The following is a 14,380-nucleotide window of genomic DNA, read 5'->3' on the forward strand; positions in this document are numbered from 1 at the left end:
CGCAGGCTGGCCGGCCAGGACTGACGCCAAACCCAGTGGGGGCGCGTTAAGGTTTCAGGAGAATGCTTTTTGTGCCCACGAGCAGGGCGCTCTTTTGTGTTTGTGAGTCGTGTGCGTGTGTGTGTGAGAGAGACAGCCTTTACTTCCATCCAGCAGCAGAGTGGAGCACTGCCATACCCAGAATCAGGCAAGCAGGAGCACATCTGAAGTGGCCACGTCCTCGTGTGCTCATCCGTGTATTTAGTACAGATTTATTTCTGGTTTTAAAATCAGAGACGCATCACAGCGTCCGACTGGTGTGTTTTCTCAAAGCAAGTCCTTTTTGGTTCTGACAGGAGTGGGTGGGAAGACCTTACAGCTCTTTTGTGGTGTTTCCAAAGTGAAAAATGAGAGCAGGTCTCCCCTTCCCTGGCCGTGGCCCAGACACATGGAATTTGCTCATTGGAAATCAGAAATTTCATGCTTACCTAAATTTTAAACTAAGTTGTCTTGTCATTTTTTTTTAAAAACAGAAAAAAAAAGTTGAGTGGCATCAGCCGCCTGCTGAAGGCGTAGGCAGCTCCCCTCTCTGCTCCAGATGCTGAGCGTTACCTGTGCCAGGCCTGGGCGTGTCCCAGCACCAGACCGTCACTGAGCGAAACGTTTACTGAAGAATGTTCTTAAACCAGTGTGTATTTCAAGCCTTTCCTTTTGTTTCTCTGTGCTGTGTATTTCCTGTGTGTGTGCTGTTGCTTAGGCAGGTCTAACTAGCAAAGACTTTTGAGTATTGCACCTTGTTTTCCTGTATTGTTGCTTTTTTATTTCGGTATTTAAAGAAACTTTTGTGAGCATCAGTGTAGTACAGTACTCTGGGCGGAACAGGGGCGACCTTGGAATCCACAGTAATGGCCAGTGTGTCCGTGCACGCGCACTGGGCTCGACATCGGTACTGCTGCTTTTGGGGAGGGGAGCTGAGTGGACCAGAGGGAGGGAGACCCCTTCACGGCCAGCGCCTGCCTCCGGCGGGGGCAAGGAGAAGGGCTAGCACTTGGCTAGGCATGGACATCATCAGTCTGCATTCAGCTGATTTACATAAAGTGCCCACATTCTGTACCAGCAAATGCCTGCCTGCTCGGACCCGACCTTGGGTGGGAGTAGACGCTGCTGTCCTTGTCAGCTTTCAGATGGGGGAGATGGTGTAAGCGTCTCATTTGAGCATCTTCAGTGAAGGATACAACAATGCCTAATGTAGTTAACTTTTCATTTATATGTGTGTGTGTGTGTGTGTGTGTGTGTGTGTGTGTGTGTACTTGTGCATGTGTTGAGTGGTTAGGGAAAGGCAAAAGAAAATCATTTGCATGTGAGACAAAGGAAATGGGAAGCACTATAGGTTTCTTGACTCACCCCTGTCAGTCTAAACCAGGCATCCAAAAGGATTGACAAAGGGGGATGTTAAGTTGCAGTTATAGCGTCTTACAAGGAGCATTCACTGCTTATGATTATGAGATGTGAATCAGGAGGGGGCCGGGGGCAGGTGGGCAAGCGGGAGGTTGCAGCAGATGGACAGCATTGCTTGCTTGCTTGCTTTTTTAGAATACCCCTGCCCCACGCCAGCCCACCAGTTTCTGTCTTTGTCCTACCCTCTGCAGAGAAGACCCCCCTCTTCAGCCCCTCTCCCTGGTTTCTTCCCAAGTGGTGAAGCATTAGCTCTGTTGTGGCCTTGAGGTGAAGAGCAGCTGTCCTCCTCAATAGAGAAAACATGATCTAAGTTCCTTACCTGTAGTGGAAGTCCCCAGAAGCGCCGCCCTTGGCTTCTTCTGTCCCATTGCCTGCTACCGCCCCCACCTCCCCAAGGGCTCCTTGCGGGTCCTCATCCTTCTTCTCCTCCCAACCTGCCTAGTGGTTCCTCTACCTGCACTTTGGGTTAAGTTGAGTTCATTATGATACTACGGTGAAAGCCGGGTGCTAGAGCCCCTCTTGTTTACAAGACATAATGAGGGATTTGAAATATGTAAAAATAAAATTGAGAAGCTAAAATGTTCTTCCATCATAAGCTTAAAGGGAAAAAAAATTAAAAATTTTTAAAAAGACCAAAAAGTGCATATATATATAAAAATATATATTTTAGATGAAGACTAACTCTGGGAGCATATAACAGTGTTTGTTTGGGGTTTTTTTGTGTTTGTTTTAACATTTATTTTCCTGCTTTAAAATTTGCAAGCATTCTCAGGAATTCTAGGGTAGGAAGCCAGTTTTTTTGAAGATGGTTTATTTCACTGTATCTTATCCTAGATAGATGGCTGTTTCTTTCCTGTTGATAAACTTTTACAGGTTCCTGAATCTTCAAGAAGAAAAGTTTAAAATAAAAGTTTTTACTTAATTTTAAAAAATTCAAAAAGAAAAGTCTTTAAATGTTACAGTCATAACTGGGGATCACACATTTTAAAACCTGTACAAAGAAATAAGATATTTTTTAAAAGTTCTCAGTTTAGCAGCAAGAAATTCATTATACTCTTTAAAAAAAAAAACAAATAGGAGAATGATTAAGCTGTAACAAGCTCTGTCTTAGTCTCATTTGGAATTGTGCGTAATTGTAGTTGAGAAAGAGAGAGATGGGCTTCTGAATGGGAATGGCATCACTGGTCCTTTCCACTTAGGCTAAACCGCTGTCTCTCCTTGTACTTTTTTTTTTTTAATGAAAGAAAAAAGACAGTCCCTGCATCTTTCACTACTCTCCCCAAAATGTTAGTTCTGACTGTAAAATTTAGTAAAGTTTGGGTGAATTGAGAATCTGTGTAAAAGAAAATAGAGAATCTAGGTTAATGCTTTTTGGAACAAATTTTAAATACAGGTCTTGCTAGAGGAAGATTACCCACGGACTATTCCATAAATGAGAAATGTCTGTCTCTGCCTCCTTTTATTGTGGGAAGGAGGGGGGAAAGAAGAAGATAATCTAACAAGGAACAAATGATTTTTCCTTTTTTAGCTCCCAGCTACTGTTGTGTTTGTTTTAATTGCTATTTTAAAGATTTGCTGCTTACTTATCTCCATCCACCAGCTAGAGACTTGGAAGTTTGACTTTCTTTTTTTGGTGATACTGAGTTCTCTTTTTGCATACCCTTCTGGGGCCAGATATTGAAATTCCCAAGCATGATGAGAGCTTCACTGAGACATTTGAGCTTACCACTGGGAATGAAAAACTTCCTCTCCAGGTGAGGGGAAGTGGAGTTAATGCCTGAAATTTCTCTGAAACCGCTTTAGTGCCTTTGTACATACACCCAGACATCCTGTGAAAGGGGGAGGGGGTGTGTGTGTGTGTGTGTGTGTGTGTGTGTGTGTGTGTGTGCGCGCGCGCTTGTGGTCCAGTCACTCCGTGTGAATTCATGCACCTGTCCTTGAAAGAGTATGGAGTCCTTCTGGCTGTGCCCCAATGGCAGTGGGCGAAATTTCAAAAAGAGAGAAAAAATGCCTAGAAATAAAATGTGCTTTTAGATCTTGAAAAAATAGAATGCCGAGTCCCTGCCCTGTGTTTGATTGTGTACCCTCCACTTTCATCCATCGCATGCTTTGTGTGAGCGCTTGTGAAAACGTGAACCTGTATTAATTTGGAAAGTCTTATTGTGTTGGGCCAGTAGAAAGGAGTTCTCTAGGGTTTCCTGCTCCTCCCTGCCCTTACCTTTTTTTTTTCCCTCCGTACTCCAGAAGGTTTGCTTTGCTGGTTGACAGTGACTTAAGAACAGGAGACAGTTGAGGATGTGATCACACTGTGTGGCTTAAGTACTTGCCCTCCAAGTGCACAGTCTGAGAGTGTGTCATCCCCCCCCATTCCCCCAGCTTCTTCTGAAAAAATCACAAATGGGCGCTCATGTTGGGTGGAATAACCCACCGAGTCAGCTTTTTTTTTCACCTGTCTTCTCCTTCTTGAGGACAAAGCTTCCTGCGTTCTTACCAGACTTCTTTTCGGACGCTCGCCCTGGAGTGACCAGAGAGACACGCTTCGTTGGTCTCTGCCCACCCGTGGGGAAGGAAATGTCTTCCACCAGACCAGGCTGTGTGACCGACCGACCCTCTGCCGTCATATTTGTCCTCATTTTCGGTGTCTGCTAAGCCAGACTGACAACTCTCCGAGACACTGTGAAGACACAGAAAGGTCCCAGAGCCAGCGCCCCTCAATTGTGGGGTTCCATGGTCGTCGTGGAGGCCACAGTTAGCGCATGCTGCAAGTGAGGGTTCCAAAGACACCCCCTTCGCCGAGGTCCACGTCCTTTGTCTCCTCCACTGCTTGGGGCTGCTTTCTTTCAAGATATTCACTCACTCTCAGTCTGGGGGGGTTTTTGTTTTCTCTCGTGATGTTATTAGGATAGCCAACTTCCCACCTTTCCTGTGAGCGTGGCATCAATTAGCAGTAAGCTCTCATGAGTTCTCTTGTGAAGTGTTGTGTCTAAGTAAGACATGTGGGGGAAAAAAGAAAGCTTTCTAAGAATTTGGAAGTTCCTTTATCATTTTTAGCAAAAACTTCAGTTCTGGAGGTTATAGTCCACATTGTCATGTTCACCATCAATCCCTCTCACCTCTTCTGTGCTTTTCTGAGGGGACTGTATTTGCTTTGAAATTCAGTTTCAGCCTCAAAGGGGGTACATTTCCCCACCCTTTTTTTCCCCAAGATCCTGGCATTCTGGTATTTCTGTTGAACAGACTAAAGATTCCTGTGTGCTCAGCAGACAGCTTAAGCCAAGCCTGTTTTCTGTGCTTCAGAAATAGGCCATCTTGGGGAGACTTGGCTGTTAGCCCCATCTCTCAGATTAGGGAACAATTGAGTCTTGAGATAGAGAAAGTCCTGGTTCTAGGTCCCTTCCTCCCCCTCCCTACCTTCCCCCTCCCTCCAGGACAGTTAAAATGCAGTAGACACAGTTTTATTTGTTGGGGTATGGTTTTTTTTATCGTTTATACACACACACACACACACACACACACACAATATATATATATATATATATATATATATATATATATATATATATATATATAATATATATATATATATATATATATTTAAAGTAAGGTCTTGAAGTAGGAAGAAATATATATATTTTATTCAATAAAAGTCAACCTTTTCCTTCTCCAGTGATCTCTCCAGATTCTGTCCCATCACCTCTATGCATTAACTGCGCATCTTAGTGTTAACTGTAAGAGAATCGTCTTCAGTCTTGTTTTTCCTATTAAAGTGTATAAGTGGAGTTTAGTGCTATAGTGGAAATGAGGTGTGTGTGTGCGTGCGTGTGCGCGAGACATTGTCAATCTTGTGACCTCAACATTCAGCCAGTAACGAGGGTATCTGTACCCATTGGCCACAGTGGCGGCACACCATCAACCGAACCTTTAATTTTATTGTGCTAGTAGGACGTTTGTACGCGTGGTCTGTGTTTCTATGGCCAGTGCCAAAGCGGTGTGAGTGTGTGTGTGTCTGGGTGTGTGTCTGTGTTTTACTTTCTCATCTTTGGGAAAGAGAGGGAGAGTCAGGTCCAGTTCAGATTTGGGATTGCTACCAACACCAGGATTTTGTGACTGTAGCAGTTTTATCAAAGTGGGAGGGTTTATTAAGAAATAAGGCCTTGAAATACCTGCAGCAACTGTCCCATACCATCCAGTCTGATAAATGGCCCTCTTTGCTGCATGTCCACACCATCCGGGTGAGGGTGGCAGCTCATCCCTACCCCTCGCGAGCAGCGTTTGGGCAGGTGGAGTCGTTTGGGGGAGTCGCCACGAGCCGGGCACCAGCACCTCTCTTCCTGTTCAGAACGAAGTGGAGATTCAGGGTTTCCCTGTCCAGTCCGGGGAGCAGCCTCCGCAGGACTGGTGCTGTGTACTCCTCGTGAGTGACGCTGAGACGGCTGGGAGAGATGAGGAAAACGTCCCAGTGAGCAGTGTTTGTTTTGGGTCCTTAAGCACTTTGTGCCTCAGCCGAGGGACTTGAACTCCAAATCAGTGCATTGAAAAGACAACCCTTCCGAGTTCTGGGTTGGTTGGTGGTGGTTGGTTGTTAGTGTTTGGGTTTTTTTCCCTGTTTCTAGCCAGTCAGTAAATGGACTGTGCTTTTTTTGTGTCATTAGGCAGAATTTTTCCTTAGAGATGATGCTAAGCAGTACAAGTAGTTGCCCAGCTTGCTGACAGCATTGTGTGGTTTGGTTGTGGTTTTAAGTGCTTTGCTTTCCCAAAATCTCATCTCCTCTGTTTTCTTGCATCTCCCCCACCCCTTGGACGTTTGGTGTCCCCTCTCTTTACATCTGGTACCAGAAGAGTTAATGGGGTGGGGATCGAAGAGGAAGAAGTTCTGAAAGGTGACTGGAGTGGAGAGCTAGGAGCCTTACTTACTTTGAGAGGATAGCCTTACAGCGGAGCTTTATGGGGAGAGGTGTGGTCGAATCCAAACAGAGAAGCCAAAAATGGGAAAGGAGCAGGGAATGCTTATGCAAGTGAGCCAAACCCACCTCTGTACAAACCTGGAAGAAATGACCTGCCTTTGAAAGGGACGACAGTCTCACCGAGTGATTCAGGCCAACACGTGACATTTCTCGCCAGGGAAATGTCGGGTAGGTCAGAACGAGTGTGTTTAAAACACCACCACCACCACCACCACCCGCTTTTTATTTTGTATAAGGTGTTACTTAAATGTAGTATTTCTGAATGTGCCTTTGTGAGTACAGGAACCATCTATTTGGGAAGGTCTCCATCAGAGATAAGAAAAGATGGTCAAATTATTCTTTAGGAAGGTCAGACTTTCTCCCTTGCAGGCCACTGTTGACCACGGGCATCAGTATCTCACAGGACTGAGGAGTGTTGGGGGTACCGCTGAGGCGACGCTGGCGCACACCTTCCTTTCCAGAGTTGTGACCGCGTGTCTTTTGTGCGTGCGTGTGTGTGCAGGTGACTGTTGGGGGGGTTTTCTGTAACCACTGGAGAACCGAACCATGATGGTAGTGTGTTTCTGCATGCAGAGGAGAAGGCATTTCTTGCTTCTTTATGCCCTAGGATGTGGTACAGGCAGTATATCTTCACCCTCCATGTCCAATAAGATCGTTTGGTGGTTTGTCCCAGCTCATTCAGTGTTGCCATTTGAGCAAACAGGGTATTACACACAAAGAAAAGAGGGTTTTGAGATGTAAAGGTCAAGGTGTTTAAAAAAGAAAGGAGAGAGAAAAATCTGAAATCCTCTTTTTTCAGAACCTCTTACAGCTTAAACATAGAAATCTGCAGTGTCTCATTTCAGCTGTTTTTGTTGTTAACGATTCCACCTCTTCTCCCCATCTCTGACCTTCTAAAGAAATCGTGTACAATGCTTTGGGCCATTTCCCGAATTCTTGTCTGCCTCCAAGCCCCAAGTGGGGCGGGGGGGGACGGGGACACCCTCACAACCAGATTCCTTCATCTTCTTCATTCAGGAAGACAAAGGGAGGGGGGGATACTGAAGCTTTCTCTGCTCCAATCTCATTCCTCTCTAATGGCCTTGAAATGTATTCTTATGCAAATGTGAATTTTGATACTGAATTTAAGAAGAGGTTGTTGTTTTTTTCTTTTTTCAAAAAAAAAAGGTCCCATATGTGGTCAGCATCGCTTCTTTATTTTGTAAAGTGAATTGTAAACTATGCATTCTGCAGGGGGGGGCGCGGGGAGTTGGGGGTGTTGGGGGGTTGATGAGTAGCTTTGCATAATTGTTCAACAGTTTCTGTGTCCATGGTATCTCTGTGTTTAGGAGGGCAAGGGGGACACTGATTCAGTACAGGGAGGACTCTCCCAGTGGCTGGGTGTTGATCAGGCGGGGAGTCTGCTCATTAAATCGACTGCAGAAAACCAAGCTGCTCTGTGACAGGCGCAGGCTTGCAAAGTCTAGCCACGTAGTGTTCATCCAGGGTTCTCTGGAGAAGGGCCCATTTCCCGCACTCAGTAACTAGTCCCCTTTCAAGCTCAGGAACCAGATCACCTCACGTGTGCGGTCCTTAGGAACCCACCTTGCAATCTGTCCATTGCAGAAGCCTTTGTTCTTTCCTCAGAGCTGGAGCCACATGCTGCTCCACCGCCCTGCTGTGCTGGGAAAAGGGCAGAAAAAGCCTGCCTGCCTGCCTTTCTCCCTCCTTCTCTGCCTCCTTTCCTTCTGCCTGCCTTCCCTCCCTTCCCAGCCAAATGTCATCTGGATTTCACGGGACCTTCCTTGGACTCTGGACACCTAGGATCTGAGTGAGTTTCTTAAAGGCATCCCCTTGGGAACCATCCATCCCGGTCTCCCTCCACCTTGTCTCATCGGGATCCCTTGTCCATGGTCAGTCATGGCACCCGCCTTGCTCTTGGCATTATCCTCAACGTGCAGTATCATCAGCAAGAGAATGTTGTGGCTGTTTTCAGTGTTTTCCATACAGCAAGCTTTTTTGTTGTTGACGTTCACAGTACTGTAATGAGTAATAGACTTGATCACTTCACGCTCTCCTCACCGCGTGATCTTTTCAGGGTTCCAATCTGTTGGATTGCCTTTAAACACACAAACAAACAATCCTGAGGTTTCAACTGTTCATCACAAGACAATACCTCGTTGGTACATTTCCCATCTTGTAACTCTGAATCCTTATCTCCTCTTCTGACATTAATGGATTCTTCTTTGTTTTTTAATAAAAAACATGTAAATAGCGAGATAGCTTTTGAAATATTTAGTTTGCTGTGAAAGTAACCCTATCATATGACGTGGTGTTTTTTTCTCTTTTTTTTTTTTTAAGCCATCAGAAATTTCAGCTTGTAAATCCTTCGTATTGATGACAAAGCCGAGGTCAGGGAAGCTCTCTGCGTTTGTGGGTGGGTGCCCCTCCACCCTCCTTTGCCCCTTTCTGCATACACAGGACAGGTCCTGCCTCCCCCTCACCCCACAGGTGTCAGGCTGGTTTCGTTGTCTCTCTTCAAGAACATGCCCTCCTAGGTGTCCAGAGTGTTTCCTTCTCGATGTAAAAGCCAAATAGTGCCGCAGTGGAAGGGAGAATTGTCCCGAGTCCAGCTCTGCTGTTGGGGCCACTTGTGCCGATGGAGGGATAGAGCATGTGACGGTAACCAATCACTGCTTTTGTGCAAATACAGGTCATCGTAGAAGTCGGGGTGACACGCGACCACAACAAGAGTGCGCTAGTGGTCTGTCCTGCGCTGCTCTCGCTGTTATCCTCACCCCGTCAGCGAGGGGACAGACCCTCTCTAAAGATGGCAGCCTCCCTTGGTGAGGTGTTTTCTCTGCTCACTGATCAGAAGCGATGACCCCTTCCTTCTTGTGCCGAAGGAGCGTGTGCTCCGAACGCCTGTCCTCCACTGCCCCTTTGGGGGCTGCAGATTTTAGGGTTTGGTTCAGCCTTTCTTCTTCCCACTTCCCAACAGACATCTTGCCTATCCTTCTGTAACTCTCCCAAAGGGCTCTGCTGGCTTTTGTTCTGCTTTCCTGGTGGGCCACTCTTTTCTCCTCAAACCCCCAGTGACCAAAGTGTGCCCAGTGAGCCCACTGAAGAAAGCCACAGTGGCGCATGCCCACCGTGAGCGGTTTGGAGTTCCGCCCTCTCGGCCTTTGTCTCAGTGTGGCCTTTGGGTGCAGGAAGCATTTTTAACAGGTCTAAGGAGCCTCCTGGCTTAGGAGAAGAAAGCATCCTGGCAGTTCATCAGTGCCCAATCCTGTATTCTGTGCCCACCCCACCCATGCCCCCATCTAGATGGAGATAAGAACGCTGCTTTGAGTTCTGGAATCCCGGGGCCTGTGTTTACATGGGTTAGTTCAAATACCTTCTTACCCCATCAGGAAAGAAGTGAGTGTGTGGGTGACCTCTGTGAGATTTCTGCCCCTGATGGCAGTGGAGACAGTGAGGCACTGGGGGGGGGGGGGATAGGAGCCAAGGGGAGGCAATGGAGCCCTTGTTTGTCCTCCTTACCTCCCTCCGGCCCCCCCACGAGGTCCCCGTAGAGGGCAAGCCCAGCAGGGCATCTAGGAGACAGGCTGGGTTTGAACGGGCAGCTTTCTTTCCGGACTTTGCACACAAACAGGGGTCAGGAAGGGACAGTCATCAGAAGCAAAGGTCTCCATGGCTGCACATATGGATGTGCTCTGCAAGTTACCGACAAGTGTTGTGTTTTTCTGATACTTGAAATAGCTTTTACAGTCGTTTGGGTGACTTGTTTTCTTTCTTCTCGGGTGGGCAGTCGAGGTGGGGATCATGGGACAAGGGAGACGGGGGAGGGGAAGAGAGGAAATGACAATGTCTCTTTTTTTTTTTTAAATCAAAACTTGGGTTTGATCCTAACCCCGATTTGTTGAAATTGCTGGTTTTACATGGACACAGAAACTAGGCACTTTAGAGGTGCACTTGCATGGCAGGCTGGGCCCCCCCTTTTCTATATTTTTATTTTACTTTTAGTATAGTGGTACTTAAAATCACTGGTTCACTTAAAAAAACAAACAATAAAATGTTAAACTCTACTAATGTACAAATAAGCTGAAACGTTGCATTTTATGTGTATTTTTTGCCATAGCAGGTACTGTATTTTTCATGCTGGATTTCAAAAAACAAACAAAAACAAAAGAGGGTGGTGTTTTATTGGATTGTGACAGGTTAAAATCAATAAGGAATTAAGTCGTCGTCATTTCATTGAAACTGAGAGATGATGTAATGCATATATAAGAGTTTTCTGAAGGTTTTTTTTGGGCTTTTAAACAGCTTATTTTTTGTTTTTTATTTTATTTTTTTTTGAAAGATATGATTGTATTATGTGCAACTCAGTTGCTTACATTATAACTACAAAATATTTTTGGGTTCCTGGAAAAAAAAAAAAGAAAAAAAAGACTAATAAATGTGTTTGGCTGCTAAGCATTTAATCCTGTGGTTTCCTGTTTTATTCTGACAACCTGATTTGTTCTTGCCAAGCAGATTTTGGTTTGCTTCATGTCTCTCCTCTCCTTTTGTTCTGTACCCAAACCTTAGCAACCACCAGAAGCTCGGCCTTGGAGCTTTGAGAGATGAAAGTTCTGATTGTGTCTCATTTCCATTTGTTTCAATAGGTACCCACAGTGATTTCAGTTCCCCATCCCCTCCCCATCCCCAGGGTTGCTTTTTGAAAATAATCAAGACAGCATTTTACCCGTCCATGCATCCTGCCCCTTTTTTGTGTTGTCTTTGGGAGAGAGAAGAGGAAGAAGAGCACGGGCTTGAAGTTGTGCAAGGAAACCCTGCTGAATACATGGACTCCTCCTGTTTCCGGCAGATGCCTCAGGGGTAGGCGTGGAGGAGCTCTGATAGCAGCATCTGAAACCCTTGGGCCTTTGGAGACACACTATCTAGTCTGTTAGTGAATGATGACCTCCCCGTAGAGGCCACAGAGCCTCCCTTTAGAAGCTACCCATCAGAAAGGAACAGGTTCCCTTTAAGAGGGAGAGGAGAAAAAAAAAGAGACCTGGCTATTGTAACCACCTGCAAGGAACAGTGATTGACAGTGGGCCTTTCAAATAATGGAGAAATAGACCAGGAAGCCTCCCTCACAACTGCCCTGCCTGGGGTGGAGGGTCAGTAGAAACAGCTGAGATGGGCCCAGAATGGACACATCTTGGTGCATGAGATCTGCCACAGACCGTGGCTCTTTGTCCTTTTCCCTCCTAAACACACACACCCCCTCACCCTCACATTTTTTTTGTAGGTGCAGTTTTCTGGGCTTAAGAGTTTACTTATATACAGCATCCTCATCGGCATCTGTTATGTGCTAGCAAACTTATTGGCTCCAAATACCACCAACAGCTTATCTGTCTGGTGAGTGAAGAGATCTTTAGGGCACGCCTTAAAACAGAGAGAGTCAGAACAAGTTAAGAGAGTAATACACCTTCAAGCCCACCCTCGCCTGCCCACTGAACCTTTGGGGCCTCCCTCAGCGAGTGGGTTAGCCCAAATGTTCCTGCTAGAAATCGGGGATCTCCTCTTCATCACTGAATTTCTGAAAAGTGGCCCTTTGCTAGCTGCATCCCAGGCAGACTTCTGAATCGCAAAATCCAGTGACCCTTTCTTAGTCTTCTATTCCTTTGAGATTGCCATAGCCTCTGTAACGGAACCCCCCTCTCTTCCCTTGACCTCTGTGAATTTCCTTTGTCCCGGTTCTTACGCTACCTTTCCATGCCTTTACTCTTTACCCTCGGCTCCCTAAATGCAGACAGAGGACTCTGTCCTTGATTATCTTTTCTATTCTGTGGTTTCAGCCTCTCTGCAGATAAATCCCAAATCCACATCTCTAAACTGGAGGGATGGAGGCTGGAGATGCAGTCAACTGCCCACAGAATGTCAACACATCAAATTCGACGTGTCCCCAACAAGACCTAACTCTGCTCCCTGCCCCCAGCTGCTTCTCCCCACATGCCCAGGTTCTGTCAATGACATTGTGTGGGATGCCCCTCAAATTAAAGAACACACAGAGGTATCCAAGGAGAAACAGAAAGTTAATTTTTTATTATTATATCAAACCTCGAGATTTGGGTCTCCTTTCATCTCCTTTCATCAGAGTATTGTGGTGGAGGGGACACCCAAATCTCGAGGTTTGATATAATAATAATAAATTAACTTTCTGTTTCTCCTTGGATACCTCTGTGTGTTCTTTAATTTGAGGGGCATCCCACACAACATCAGCCCCCTCCAAGGCATCCAGTTTCCCAGCCACGTCTGCCCTTCCCATTAATGGCTGGGCCTCCGATATCTCTTGCTCTCTGCACTGACCTCAGACCACTGGTCTCTCCCCTTGGCAGTCCATTCCAGTGCCTCAAACAGACTCATGCTTCATACGTGCCTGAGTTCCTGTCACTCCCTTCATATGCTCCTTGTTCCAGCCAGATTGGCTTTACTGTTCTCCAGGCTGCATCCCGCCTCCTGCCTCCATGGCTTTGCACAGCCTGGCCTGCGCCCCAGCAGTACGCTCTGATAACCTCTCTTATGATTCGTGTCATATCCCCCCAAGTAGAATCTAAGCTCTTTGTGCAGGGCTGACTTTGTTTTGTCTCTGCATCCTTAGCATGATGCCTCACATGTCGTGCACACTTCATAAATGCATGTTGAGTTGTTGAATCCCCCCCCCCGCCCCCAGATGCACAGTCAAATTCGGACTCCTTAGCCAGGCTTCCAAGGCCCTTAAGATCCTGTCTTAGATTCTGTTCATTCTCACAAGCCATGCATCCTTCACACACTCTCATCATTTCAGACTGTTGCTAGCTTTCCTTTCCTTTATGGTCTAGCTCAAGCTATATCTCCGTGTAGTCTACCAAGTTCATCTCTCTTAAAATAATTTCCCTCCTCAAATGTTCCTAGAGCCCTTCATCCTAAATCTCCCTTCCTCCTTCCCTCTCTTTCTCTCCTTTCTTCTCTCTTTCCCACCCCCCTTGCCTTTTTTCTCTCCCTCCCCTCACCCTGGGCCTAGAGTCAGGAAGACCTGAGTTGAGTCTTGCCCCAGGCACTTAACAGCTGTGAGATCCTGGGCAACTCACTTCACCTTTGCCTCAGTTTCTTCCCCTGTAAAACAGAGATGATACTAGCACCCATCTCACAAGGTTGTCCACATGAGGCTCACATAAGACAGTAGTTGTAAAGCGTGCGGCGCAGTGCCTAGCATACCAGTAGGTTGTTTCTTTTTCATCCTACCTTTTACATATGTATCTTCCAACCTCTATTAGATCATGGCACTGTGGTCATTTTCCACCTTTGAGCCCCAGAGGTCCACCGCCATTTCTTGCAAGGACTGAACCAAAAATGAATACTTAGCACTGTTTTGGGTAGTAACCTACCCGGTTCTGCTGAACTGAAAGGATTCCCCATGATACATCTGCTGAATAGCCTGCTGTGGTACGTGAGCCACGGGGATGAGAGAGTTCTGAAATGATCTCCTTGGCTCCAAGACGTGAACAGACAGATGGGGGAGGTGGAGAAGCATGTATTCAGTGCCTCCCCAGTGCCAAGTGCTGCGCTGGGCGTTGTGCACGTGTCCCAGAGAGAACCTGTAAACAAAAACGAGTGCTGAGTATGACAGACGGTAAGTGTCGCAGGGGTCAAAGGAGTCGCGGTGCTCTAGGAAGGACAGCTCGGATCGGCTGGAGGGGGTGAGACCCGAGTTGGACTTGGAAGGATGGCTGTGATTGGGCCCTGGAGAAGGAGGGAATTACAAAGGCAGCCGTGAGCCACAAGAGCCTGCAAGTTATCTCCCTTTCCCATCAAACTTCCAGATTTTCTGTAGAGTTCACCATTTTACATGATGAAAGAGAAGATGTTTTCAAAGCTGCCTACTGTAGAGATGGTTGTGATTTGTGTTCCTGATATCACCCTCATGTCCCCTACGCAGGAGTCTCAGGATAGGGCCTAATTTATGTTGT

Source organism: Phascolarctos cinereus, unplaced genomic scaffold, assembly GCF_003287225.1.
Source record: "Phascolarctos cinereus isolate Bilbo 61053 unplaced genomic scaffold, phaCin_HiC Scaffold_1;HRSCAF=81, whole genome shotgun sequence".
In the NCBI taxonomy this organism is placed as follows: domain Eukaryota; kingdom Metazoa; phylum Chordata; class Mammalia; order Diprotodontia; family Phascolarctidae; genus Phascolarctos; species Phascolarctos cinereus.